This window comes from Oncorhynchus kisutch, linkage group LG25 (assembly GCF_002021735.2).
Source record: "Oncorhynchus kisutch isolate 150728-3 linkage group LG25, Okis_V2, whole genome shotgun sequence".
In the NCBI taxonomy this organism is placed as follows: Eukaryota; Metazoa; Chordata; class Actinopteri; order Salmoniformes; family Salmonidae; genus Oncorhynchus; species Oncorhynchus kisutch.
Genome location: NC_034198.2, coordinates 15,138,597 through 15,148,471, shown reverse-complemented (window position 1 = coordinate 15,148,471; position 9,875 = coordinate 15,138,597).

Sequence of the window (9,875 nt, the reverse complement as noted above, 5' to 3'; positions counted from 1 at the left end):
ATACAGAGGCACTCAGAATATATAGTGGGGCGTTTCGTCTCTCCCCAGTGGCTGCACTACAGGTGGAGATGGGGGATATGCTATTGCACATTAGGAGACAGCAGCTGGCAAATAATGATTGGGTCAACCTACAGGGACATGGTGTGCCTCATCCTGCAAAAATAATTTTACAGGCTTGCTGGGTAAATGAGCGAGGACAGAACACGAGCTTTGGGTGGGTGGGTAATACCCTAGTTGATCTAGAAGTGTTGGAGGGACTATGGAAAGATTGGGAGGGTGTTGATCCATCTGATTGGTTTAAGAGACATCTGGATACTGTGTATCAGGATTTTGTGGCCATTTACACAGATGGTTCAAAAGATCCAAGGACAGGACGTACTTGGTCAGCATTTGTAGTGCAGGAATGTGGAGTGTCAGTCAGGAACCGTTTGACAGATCATCTGACTGTATATACTGTACGTTAGAGCTGATGGCCATACTGTTGGCCTTGAAGTGGGTGAAGGAAGCCAGACAGAGTAGTTATTTGCTCTGATTCATGTGCAGTGTTGATGAGTCTCCAGTCCTTTAGCTCACGTAGGAGACAAGACTTCCTTTATGATGTACTACAAACCCATGGCAGGATTAGACAGATGGGTACACAGATAATATTTACTTTGATCCCAGGACATGTGGGGAACAAGGCAGTTGATATACTGGCTCAAAAGGCACTTAGTAGTGGGGATGTTGTAGTTTCAATGAGCAAGGCACCTGCCATGTACCATGATGGTGCAGAGATGGCAGGAGCAGTGGAATAGAGATACTAAGGGCAGGCATTTATTTCAAGTGCAGAGGAAAGTCGGGGGAGGGGAGTACGGCAGGAAGGGACAGAAGAGAGGAGGCTTTTTTTACAAGGTTGAGGGTGAGACACAGCCGTTTGAGTAATACTTTAAATGTGTTAGGAAAGCATCCAACAGGAAAGTGTGATTATTGCCAGGAAACAGAGACCGTGGAGCGTGTATTGATACAGTGTGGGCAGTATCAGAGGGAAAGAGAGAGGCTGAGATCTAGTATGAGGGAGAAGGGAATGCAGGAAATGAGTTGAAAGACTACAACGTCATTAAAGACATAGAGCAATGGGTAAAGTCTACAAAACTTTGTCCACTATGTTTATATAACAGGTTCTACTTTTGGGAACAGAAAACTGTATTGAGATCAAATGTTTCATCGATGAGAAGTTGCAGAATGACGGCCAAAATCCATCTCCTTCAATCTTTTCCCACTTCCCCCATTATTTTTGTATTTGATCTTGTTACTATTTTGTTTTACAAAAAAGGGACATTTTCGTTAAGCCTTTAAACTACCATATTTAGTAGTGAGCGGAAACACCGAGCGGATCTTACTCATTGTTCTATCTGGCTTTATCATTAGCATGTCATTCCGGGACAGGAAGCTTTAGCTATCATTATTCCAAGTAATAATTTAAGACTACAAAATTCTATAGGGAAGGTATTGTATAGCTCATACAGTCATCAAGACAGGACTCACAAATTGTATTTATCCTGACAAATAAGAAATGCCACTTTATCCCTGCCAATAGGCCTAGTTGGAGTTAGCTACAGATTGTAGCTACACCTGATAATGTGATATAACCAAAAGATTGTTGTTATCCATTACGGGACCTTACAGGTTTAACTATACAAAACGCTGCTGTAGATTCTTCAAGATTCTTCTTCCTATTTGGTAGTCGGAATAATGGATTGGCAAGAATTTGACACGGGCAACTTTTAGAAGGTGAGTAGGAAAGTTCATCATTTTAACCACCTAAATATATTCACATTCACTGAACATTTAGTATTTTGGAACGCAAAACATGAATTCTTCAGCTGCTTTTTCTATCATCCTTCCTGCAGACTCTTTATTGTTCTCCATACCTTATATTCCAGTGCATCCAACATTATGCATGCCCACCATGCTATTGGGCAGCTTCTGACATTTGAGAACTCATCTGGTCTAGAAACTAAAAGGGAAAGGAAGCTGGTCATCGTATTGCAGAGCACATTGTATCATTTTTTGCTGAGCTGTTATGAAGAGAAGATTGAATTGCAAGGTACACTATATGTGTAGGATAGGCTGTGTTGGCTAATATGTATATGCAGCTGTAGTTTTTAAACCTCCATTCCAGCATACATGACACACACATCTTTCAATCTACATGCTTTTATTTAGTTTTATATACAAAGTATATGATTGAGTGTTTCTTTAAACCTGCTGCAAGTTGCTTGAAATGAGACATATGATCATGCTAACGGAGTTACCTCCTCATATGATCAAGACAATTGGTAACACATGCTGCATATTTCAAGTGCACTCAAAAACAGGTATCTTATTTCAGTCTTTGGGAGCTCATCACACATGATACAGAAACAGGCTCCAGTTTTCATTTGAGGCTGTGTTTACATCCTATATAGAAGCAGGCCATTAGCTTCCTTCATCACCAGGGGTATGTATGGGAGTTCTGATTGGTTCCGGGTTTAGCAGTTCTGCAAATTTGCCTGATTACACAGTGTTGAAATATGATCCAAATCAAATTGTATTTGTCAAATGCGGCAAATACAACATACCATAAAATGCTTACTTATAAGCCATTAAACAACAATGCAGTTTTAAGAAAGTAGAGTTAAGAAAACATTTACAAAATAAATTAAAGTATATATATATATTTTTTAATAACAATAATGAGGCTATATACAGGCAGTACCGGTACCGAGTCCATGTGCGGGGGTACAGGTTAGTCTATGTAATTTGTCCGGGTAGCCATTTGATGAATTATTCTTATGGCTTATGACAGAAGCTGTTAAGGAGTGTTTTGGACCTAGAGTTGGCGCTCCGGTACCGCTTGCCATGCGGTAGCAGAGAGAACAGCCAATGACTTGGGTGACTGGAGTCCTTGACAATTTTTGGGCCTTCCACCACCTAGTATATAGGTCGTGGATGGCAGGAAGCTTGGCCCCAAGTTATGTACTGGGCCATACTCACTACCATATATAGCGCCTTACGGTCGAATGACGAGCAGTTGCTATTCCAGGCGCTGATGATGCTCTCGATGGTGCAGCTATAGAACTATTTGAGGATCTGGAGACCCATGACAAATCTTTTCAGTTTCCTGAGGGGGAAAAGGCGTTGTCGTGCCCTCTTCAAAACCCTCTTGGTGTGTTTGGACCATGATAGTTTGTTGGTGATGTTGACACCAAGGAACTTTTCCTTTTCCTGTAGTCCACGATCATCTCCTTTGTCTTGCTCACGTTGAGGGGCAGGTTGTTGTCCTGGCATCACACTGCCATGTCTCTGACCTCCTCCCTATAGACTGGCTCATCATTGTCGGTGATCAGGTCTACCACAGTTGTGTTGTCAGCAAACCTAATCATGATGTTAGAGTCATGCTTGGCCACGCAGTCATGGGTGAACGGGGAGTACATGAGGAGACTAAGCACGCACCCCTGAGGGGCTCTCGTGTTGAGGATCAGCGTGGCAGATGTGGAGTGGGTCTAGGGTTTCTGGGATGATGCTGTTGATGTGAGCCATGACCAGCCTTTCAAAACACTTTATGGCTACCGACGTGAGTTCTACGGGGCATTTAGGCAGGTTAAAATTGCTTTCTTGGGCACAGGGACTATGGTGGTCTGCTTGAAACATGTAGGTATTACTGACTCGGTCAAGGAGAGGTTGAAAATGTCAGTGAAGACACTTGCCAATTGGTTCGCGCATCCTGGTAATTCTGTTGGCCCTGTGGCCTTGTGAATGTTGACCTGTTTAAAGGTCTTGTTCACATCGGCTACGGAGAGAGTATGATCACACAATCGTCTGGAACAGCTGGTGCTCTCATGCATGCTTCAGTGTTGCTTGCTGCGAATTGAGCATTAAAAGGAATTTAGCCCGTCTGGTAGGCTTGTGTCACTGGGCAGCTTGCGGCTGGGTTTCCCTTTGTAGTCCATAATAGTTTGCATGCCCTGCCACATCCGACGAGTGTCAGAGGCGGTGTAGTAGGATTCAATCTTCGTCCGATATTGACGCTTTGCCTGTTTGATGGTTCGTTTGAGGGCATAGTGGGATTTCTTATAACTGTCTGGATTAGTGTCCCACTCCTTGAAAGCGGCAGCTCTAGCCTTTAGCTCGGTGCGGATGTTGCCTGTAATCCATGGCTTCTGGTTGGGATATGTACGTGCTGTCACTGTGGGGATGACGTCATCGATGCACTTAATCATGAAGCCGGTAACTAAGGTGGTATACTCCTGTTATGGGATTTTTATGAATAATGACTAAATGATGTATACATTTAACGTAGAATTATAACTAACATAATTTTACCCTGTCTTTCTAACAGTGTTAAATAATGTTTGCTCATTAGGAAGGGGTCATGTAGCATAGATCTATGAAGAAAGGAATGTTTGTGGGTGTAGAAAGAGAATGAAGGGGCTCATTAACATATGTTTGAACCGACCTGGCTGTAAATCTGGGGAGATAAGATAGGACAGTGTCACGGCTTTCTTCCTGGGAAGGAGAGGCGGACCAAAACGCAGCGTGGTTATAGTTCATGGTTCTTTAATAAGAAAACTCAAACATGAACAAACTACAAAACAATAAACGTGAAAACCGAAACAGTCCCAACTGGTGCATAAAACACAAAGACAGGAAACAATCACCCACAAAATACCCAAAGAATATGGCTGCCTAAATATGGCTCCCAATCAGAAACACCTGCCTCTGAGAACCAATCCAGGCAACCATAAACTTAATAAGACACCTAAAAGAACACAACCCCATAAATCTACAAAAACCCCTAGACAAGACAAAACACATAAATCACCCATGTCACATCCTGGCCTAACCAAAACAATAAAGAAAACAAAGATAACTAAGGCCGTGCAGGCGCACTGGAGCTCTTGAGCACCGAGCCTGCGCAACCTTACCTGGTTGAATGCTCCCGGTCGCCCTGCCAGTGCGGCGAGGTGGAATAGCCCGCACTGGGCTGTGCAGGCGAACCAGGGACAACATGCGTAAAGCTGGTGCCATGTACGCCGGCCCAAGGAGACGCACTGGAGACCAGATGCGTAGAGCCGGCTTCATGTCACTTGGCTCGATGCCCACTCTAGCCCGGACGATGCGAGGAGCTGGTATGTACCGCACCGGGCTATGCACCCTCACTGGGGACACCTTGCGCTCCACAGCATAACACGGTGCCTGCCCGGTCTCTCTCGCTCTCCGGTAAGCACAGGAAGTTGGCGCAGGTCTCCTACCTGGCTTCGCCATACTTTCTGTGTACCCCCAATACATTTTTGGGGCTGACACTCGGGTTTCCAGCCCTGCTTCCGTGTTGCCTCTTCAAACCGACGCCTCTCTGCTTTGGCTGCCTCCAGCTCTGCTTTGGGGCGGCGATATTCCCCCGGCTGTGTCCAGACTCCATCACCATCCAACTCGTCCTCCCATGTCCATTCCTCCTTGCGCTGCTCCTGCTGCCGCTTCTCCTGCTGCACCTTGGGGCGGCGACACTCCCCTAGCTTTGCCCAGGGTCCTCTCCCGTCAAGGATTTCCTCCCACGTCCAGAAGTCCTGATTGCTCCTGCTGGCGCTGCCTGTCACCACGCCGCTTGGTCCTGTTGTGGTGGGTGATTCTGTCACAGCTTTCTTCCTGGGAAGGAGAGGCGGACCAAAACGCAGCGTGGTTATAGTTCATGGTTCTTTAATAAGAAAACTCAAACATGAACAAACTACAAAACAATAAACGTGAAAACCGAAACAGTCCCAACTGGTGCATAAAACACATAGACAGGAAACAATCACCCACAAAATACCCAAAGAATATGGCTGCCTAAATATGGCTCCCAATCAGAGACAACGATAAACACCTGCCTCTGATTGAGAACCAATCCAGGCAACCATAGACTTACCTAGACACCTAAAAGAACACAACCCCATAAATCTACTAAAAACCCTAGACAAGTCAAAACACATAAATCACCCATGTCACACCCTGACCTAACCAAAATAATAAAGAAAACAAAGATAACTAAGGGAAGGGCATGACAGACAGGGAGAGCCCCTCCCCTGAACTCTAGTATCTGGGGGAGACTGGAACTGTCAACTGAGTGGTTATAAACTGTGGTGTGACTCATGAGAAAATCCTTATGTTGGTGTGTATGCATGTGCTTAGGTTAGAATGGTATGAAAGGAATGTATTTGTGTATGCACGGGAGAGCTCTCGCAAATGAACCTGGATCTGATCAATTGTGAGCTGGGAATTCTGTCTGTTTTATTTAACACCATAACTTTACAACCTCTGGGTATCAGACAGATAAAGATAATTGGAATTTATTAACATTGATTACAAAATTACTGAACAACTCCGCAATGCCATTGGGTGAATCCTGGAACATTTTCCAGTCTGTGCTAGCCAAACAGTCTTTTAGCATAGCGTCCGCGTCATCTGACCACTTCCATATTTAGCGAGTCACTGGTACTTTCTGTTTAGTTATTGCTTGTAAGCAGGAATCAGGAGGATAGAATTATGGTCACATTTGCCAAATGCACATCTTAGTTTGTGGAGTAAAGGTGGTCAAGAGTCTGTTTGCAGATGTGACATGCTGGTAGAAATTATTATGTATTTTTTTATTCAACCAGGCAAGTCAGGAAAGAGCAAATTCTTATTTACAACAACAGCCTAGGAACAGTGTGTTAACTGCCTTGTTCAGGGGCAAAACGATAGATTTTTTTTACCTTGTCAGCTTGGGAATTCGCTTTAGCAACCTTTCGGTTACTGGCCCGACGCTCTAACCACTAGGCTACCTGCCACCCATGAGGAAATTGATGAAAACTCTCTTGGTAGATAGTGTGGTCTACAGCTTATTATGAGCTACTCTACCTCAGACATCACGCACCAGCTGTTATTGACAAATAGACCCCCCCCCTGTCTTACTGGACGTAGCTGTTCTGTCCTGTTGATGCATGGAAAACTCAGCCAACTGTATATTATCCATGTCATCGTTCAGCCACGACTCAGTGGAACATAAGATATTACAGTTTTTAATGTCCCGTTGGTAGCACAGTCTCAAACGGAGCTCATCGAGTTTATTCTCCGGTGATTGCACATTGGCCAATAGAAAGGATGGTAGAGGCGGGTTGCCCACTCGCTGACGAATTCTCACAAGGCACCTGTCACGATCGTTTAAAGATGGATTGGACCAAGGTGCAGCGTGGTAGGCGTACATTTTACTTTTATTAAATGACACCAAAAAAACAACAAAATACAAAAACAAACATAAAGCTACATACAGTGTTGAAAGCAACTACACACAAACAAGATCCCACAAACTAAAGGTGGGAAAAAGGCTGCCTAAGTATGATGCCCAATCAGAGACAGCTGCCAGGCGATAGACAGCTGCCAGGCGGCTCCGGTTCGGGACGTAGACACCGCTCCGCTCGTTGATCCCTCTGCTTCCGTGGAACCGGACTGTGGATCGTTGCCAGAGGCTCCAGACCATGGATCATTGCAGGAGGAACCGGACCGTAGATCGTTGACGGAGGAACCAGACCGTGGATCGTCGCCGGAGGCTCCGTAATGTAGATCGTCGCCGGGGACGCCGGACCGTAGATTGTCGCCATAGACTCCGGACCGTAGATCATCTCCGGAGGCTCGAACTGGGAACCCCCGCTAGAGGCTCCAGACCGTGGATCGTCGCCGGAGGCTCCGGAACGTAGATCGTCGCCGGGTACGCCGGACCGTAGATTGTCGTCATAGACTCCGGACCGTCTCCGGAGGCTCGAACTGGGAACCCCCGCTGGAGGCTCTGGACCGCAGACCGTCGCTGGAGGCTCCGGGCCGTGGATCGTCGTTGGAGGCTCCGGACTGGGAACCGTCGCCGGAAGCTCCGGACTGGGAATCGTCGCCGGAAGCCTCCGGACTGGGAACCGTTGCCAGTTGCCGTTGCCGCTTAGTGTGTGGGACTGACACTGATGGTACCGGGCTGGTGACACGCACCTCAGGGCGAGTGCGGGGAGGAGGCACAGGACGTACTGGACTGAGGAGGCGCACTGAAGGCCTGATGCGTGGGACCGGCACAGGTGGCACCGGGCTGGTGACACGCACCTCAGGGTGAGTGCGGGTGGTAGCACAGGACGTACTGGGCTGTGGAGGCGTACATCAGGGCGAGTGCGCGGAGCAGGCACAGGACGTACCGGATTGGGGTCACGTACTTCAGGGCGAGTACGAGGAGGAGACACAGGACGTACCGGACTGGGGAGGCGCACTGGAGGCCTGATACGTGGGACCGGCACATATTGCACTGGACTGGTGACACGCTCCTCCAAACGCCTACATTGCCGCATACTCCTCGCCAACTCCATTCTCCGGTATCCCTCCTCGCACTGTTCTATTGAATCCCAGGTAGGCTCTGGCACTCTCTCTGGGTTGACCGACCACCTCTCTACCTCCTCCCAGGTTGTCTCTTGTTCACACCTCGGGACCGCCGACCACCTCGTGTGCCTCCCCCCAAAAATGTTTTTGGGCTGTCTTTGTGGTCGTGAACCCCAGCGCCGTCGCTGTTGCACCTTCGCTGCCTCCGCCTACTTCCATGGCAGGCATCTGTCTCCTGCCATGATTTCGTCCCACGTCCAGGGTGTCCTCCACTCCTCCTTGGCCCGCTGCTTGGTCGGTGGGTGGTGGGATCTTCTGTCACGATCGTTTAGAGATGGATTGGACCAAGGTGCATCGTGGTAGGCGTACATTTTACTTTTATTAAATGACACCGAAAAAACAACAAAATACAAAAACGAACGTAAAGCTACATGCAGTGCAAAAAGTAACTACACACAAACAAGATCCCACAAACTAAAGGTGGAAAAAGGCTGCCTAAGTATGATCCCCAATCAGAGAAAACGATAGACAGCTGCCTCTGATTGGGAACCATACACGGCCAACAAAGAAATAGAAAAACTAGAATGCCCACCCAAATCCCACCCTGACCTAACCAAATGGAGAAATAAAAAAGCTCTCTAAGGTCAGGGCGTGATCTGTGCCCCTTGTATTTCCTTATTTTCTTCATGCGAAGGACAAGGATTATATCCTTCACGTCAGACTTATTAAAGAAAAAATAATTGTGCAGTTTGAGGTGAGTAATCGCTGTTCTGATATCCAGAAGCTCTTTTCGGTCATAAGAGATGGTAGCATCAACATTATGTACAAAATAAGTTACAAACAATGCGAAAAAACACATAAAATAGCACAGTTGGTTAGGAGTCATTCCCTCCAGCAGCCATCCCCTCTGGTACCATTCTATTATGGGATTATAATGATGACAGAACTACGTGAGTTTGTATATTCAATTACATGGTCGCACATTGAGTTTTGTGGTTGCAAGTACGATTTGCAAACGTGTAATTTAATTTTGCAAGCTTGTATCATGATTAACAACGGATTAACAACGGCGGCAAACTTGTAACTTGACATTTGAATACATTCAATACGATTTTCAAGTATAGTAAGTCCATTTACGAGACCATTCACGGAAAAACATATCAGAATTGAGCTGCTTGTCTAAATGCAGCCAGGAACAAGTGACTACAAGTCAGTTCTTGTGTTCGTAGCAGTTTCCATGAATTTGAGTGGTTACATACACTACATGTTAAATGGCTATTAGACAGAGATAAGGAAACTCTTGCTGTAATCAAAGGGAAGGTACTACTGAAGGCCCCAGTATTCAGGCAGGCAGCTTGAAGCAGATGTGTATCACCATCATGGCCCTTGTCACAGCATGCAGTGGCCTGATAGGGAGATGACAATAAATACATTAAGTCCTTAGTTTTGAGGTTATGTTCAGGTAAAACAATTTGGCTAATCTATACTTC